Below are 4,435 nucleotides of genomic sequence, written 5' to 3' on the forward strand. Positions count from 1 at the left end.
TTTAGAAGTATAGTAACAATAAAAACAACAACAACAACAAAGTGATATATAAGGTAATGGCAATAACAACAACAAAAGTTATAGCAATACTAGGGATAAAAATCAATGAGACAAAAGGCACAAGGAGACCTTTTCGAGAGTCGTCGCTTTGAATGCATTCAGGCAAGATCAATTTCAAAAAGAGACTTCTTTTGGACAGAGGAGCAAGTGTTTGTAGGGACAGAGAACTTTTGTTTTTGTGCTGATACTAAAAAACCTTTTGTTTAGAGCAAATTGATGGTTTTGTTTGGTTCTGCTTTGTGCCGACAAGAGGGGGAAAATAGGGAAGAAAACAAAAAAAAAAGAAACAAAAAACAAAATCCCATACCGAGTAGTCAAGTTTTGTTTGTGTATGTTTGGAAAAAGGAAAATTCTCAAGGGAATTTTCGAAATGCGGACCATCCAATAAAAAGCTTTGATGTCGGGCACGTGTATGCTCAAAATTTTTAAGCTTGAAAGTATACCGCGTATTCTTAATGAAATTGGCACATGCACGTGTCTTTATTCAAAACGTTGGATTGGCTAAAGAAGAGGAGAGTTTCAAGACTAGAACATTCAGAACGGTTATCTCCGAAAGTCTGTTTTTTGGACACGACCGGGAAAACCGTGATTTTGGAAAGTCGGAGGGGCGCTTGAAAGTTTCTCCAATTTAAAAGCAAGTTAGGCAAACCTCCTCAAACGTTTGTCAAAAGAAATTAAAACGCAGGTAAACGTGACCCGATTAACAACGTTCAAAAATCAAAAAAACGAATCTTCAAGCGAAACCATCGTTGCAAACCCTTTCCGTGTCAAAAAAAAACAAAAAAACAAGAAGAAGGTTATGATTGATTTAATTCAACTACCAGAAACGAGATGTTAAAACACCTCTGTTCGTGCCGGTAAATCGTTTTAACAAATGGGTAGAGGTTCAGTTTAGTGCTTAAATAGTTGGATCGGCATAAACATCTTTAATTTCAAAAAATTTGAAGTTTCTTAAGTTGAAAATGACACCGCTCGATAAAAATAAACCCAAGTTTTACTGGTATTACAAAATAGGTAGTATAGCATAATTAAAAGTAGAATGAACAACCATAAATACATAAGCTATTTGCCTGATCACCAGATTATCGCTAGATGATAAAACTCACTGTTATCAATAAAGAACAGCTTTGTTTTTCTTCGAAGTGTCGGTTTATTACCACCTTTTATTAATAGCTGTCTTTGGATATACTTTGTCTTTTAAAAAAATACAAATGTCGGCGAATTCAGCATGCAGCGATAAATGCTAATCGTACATAAGGAATCGCTTCTTTAATATTTTTCAAGAAACCGCCATTTTTGTCTGATTAAAAGTATTGACAAATGACAACGCGGTCGAAAACTGCAGGATGCTGCAAAGTATAGTGTAACTCAAGGAGTAAAAACCTCATGATGCCCGTAAAAACTTAATTAGAGTTTTACTGGGGAGTAAAAAAAAAGACGTAGTAATAAAAATTTAATGCAACACCGGAATACAGAACAAATAATGAAAAATCTTCTTAGTTTGTTGTTTGGTTCGACTGAAGTGCATTTTCTAGTTTTAATTCTGCAAAAGAAGAAATACTGTTTTGTAAAAAAAAAAAAGTTGTTATTGTTATTATGGTAACACCATAGAAATCCTCTTCAGTGAAAAATTGTCTGATTCAATCAGAATACCTCATTCTAAACGTTTTTAATATAATTTCATCGCTCTACTCGATTTTATAATGTAACTACATCCTAATATTTGATTAGACCATATAATTTAAAGCAATAACTAATCGACGGCCATTGTTATATAAAACAAAAAAATCTGACACCATTTTAAAACAAATAAGAACTGAGTTTAATTTCAATCAAAAAGAGTTTATTTACTTGATCAAATTTTTAAATGAAAGTTCATTAGCGAAAATACGGTAACACCGAACTCATTTTGGTTCATAGTAGATGTTATTTACCAATTTTTCATTCTAAAAAACCAGTTCAAATTTTTTAATGATTTGACATGGGCTTTTTTTATATTTCTTGTTTATTATATTTTAATGTTGTATGATTCACTTTTTCTACTTACCCAGTAAACAATAGACGTTTTAGACGACCACCAGACGTCAAAGGAATTTATTGGGAAGCGCTCAATTAAAGTTCCAATGTTTACTGGGTAGCGTTCACTTAAAGTTTTCTTTTTAAAATCTTTAATGTGCTGCATTATGTAAGTTAAAGAAAAGCTATAGAAACCAAAACTGGTTTTGTTGATCAACAAGAAAATCAAAGTAGCAAAGCAAATAATTTGCCATTAGTATCTTTTATATGATGTATTTACTGAATAATTTATTGCAATAAATGTTCTATTTAGCAATATAGATAGTTATCTTTAAATAATGGATACCATAGTCCAATTGTTTGAAAGGCACATTTCGCCCGAAAAACTTAAAGAGCATCGTTTGGCATGGTTAAATATCACCAACACAGTAGCAGTTTCCCTTTGCAAGGAACTGTTTGCAGCATCAATGTCATTTTCAGACAAAGAAAATAAAGAATTTAAAAACATTGACGTTTCAACTCAAGCTTTAGATGAATCATATCTGACCCATGAAGAAAAAAGCATACCATGCGGTAGCGCTGTTGAAGGTGCCCACTTGGCACGAATGTTTCTTGAAGACTATCAAAGAGAGGTAGAACTTGACATAATGTGTCAGGTCTCAAAAATAAATAGAATTTGTTCATATTGTATTTGAAATAGACTCTGATGTAAAAGATGAGTGTGTAAGAAGGAGTGAGGATGACTTTCAGAAACTTTTCATATTCAATAATAATAATCTTAAACAGCACTACCTTAGTAGTGAGTTTCTAAAATCTTGCGCAAGCTGTTATCTTAATCAGTCTCCGGATTTTTTGAAAGTGATTGGAGGTCATAAACAACATGTAGATGTTTCTGAATGGAAGTCCAACGATGTTGCAGGAACATTTAAAATAGTATTTTCAAATGACTGTGATTACACTGGTGAGCGTAAAAGCAACCCTGAAGATTTTGAAAAACGCGTTATCAACGAAGTTCTAAATGGTTCTTCTGAATTTGAATTGCTAGCAAACGAAACGGTACAAAAGCTTAAACAGATGCAAGACAATTTTTTATCTTCAAGATTAGAAGGTAAATTAAAAGTTGTGCAAATAACTTTAGCAATTGAATGGTCGAAACAATGCTTTTTATTGACTGATATTTTGTGTGATCATCGTCAAGATACTATAGGCTATGCTAAGACAACTTATAGGACTTGACGCAAAGGAAATGACTGAAAATGTTCGAACTCCTTTAAAGAAAAAATTTGCAAACTATTTATCAATCTTTAATACACTTTTTCATGAACCAGACTCGGTTAAAGCAGAACAAACATTGCTTGACTTCGAAACTGAAATAAAAAGCCTACGATGTCTAATCGGTTTGGATGTGCTCTTACAGCAGGAGCTACTATTTATGAAAACTGTTCATTTTGCTTAGAAAGAAACAGAAGATCTTAAACACAGCACTGAAAACTTGTCAATGTTTTTAGAAAATGTATCAAGATTTGCGATAGACTTGGTCTTCTGCTTGAAATGTCATTTTTGGCCGAAAGTTGCAGAAGAGTGGTCTGAAAGAAAAAGAGAGTGGCCCGAGCAGGATACCATCAAAAATGTCGTTTCAAACGGGATACACGTTGTTTGTAAAGAACTTCATCATAGTGCTATTGACTGGCGACTGTCCTTCTCGGTTGCTGAGATTGAACTTACTCAGCAATGGACGCTCTGGCAGCACTACATTTATTTCATTTTTAAAAGTCTGTTTTACAAATATCTGAAGCCATTAAACAAAGATATCAAAGTTGTAACGTCATATTTGATTAAAACTGTTACGCTAAATGTTATCGAAAACTTTGCGCAGTCGTGGTGGTGCAAGGAGAATGCTGGGGAGTGTCTAAACGTGTTGCTAGCGACATTAATTTCGACTTTTGAAAGTAAACTTTTACCTCATCATTTCTTACGTACGTTTAATTTACTTGAAGGAGCGTCACATGATAAAAAAGCGGAACCAATTTTAAATGCCGCTATAGAAAAGTTAAATTCCCTGCTTTCAAAACCAGAGGAAGTTGTTTCAACTTTATCAGCAACCTTAAAGAAAGTAGAGTAGTTTATAAAAAATGTTACTCAAGAAGCAATTAAAAACGCATATGAAACCAAATTATTGCCGCACATTTCTATTAAAAGATTGTATGAGTTTGTTCATAAAATGATTATTTTTCGTGTTTTTGCTTTTAAGTTTTTTAAAAATCAGTTGTTTCTAAAATATTATTATTCTAATAGTTCTAATTATTCTAATAATTAGCTGATCAGGTTTTCAGCTAATTCCTGTTCAACATTTTAAAGT

The 4,435-nt window shown here is 32.9% G+C and overlaps 1 pseudogene; it reads left to right on the forward strand.

Moving 5' to 3' along the window:
- Positions 1-2,370: 2,370 nt before the first annotated feature.
- LOC149882476 (uncharacterized) lies at positions 2,371-4,231 on the forward strand (annotated as a pseudogene).
- The last annotated feature ends 204 nt before the right edge of the window (positions 4,232-4,435 follow it).

The sequence above is a fragment of the Hydra viridissima genome, unplaced genomic scaffold, assembly GCF_058129835.1.
Source record: "Hydra viridissima isolate aposymbiotic clone 2 unplaced genomic scaffold, HvirCarnegie_v1 scaffold_10, whole genome shotgun sequence".
Lineage (NCBI taxonomy): Eukaryota > Metazoa > Cnidaria > Hydrozoa > Anthoathecata > Hydridae > Hydra > Hydra viridissima.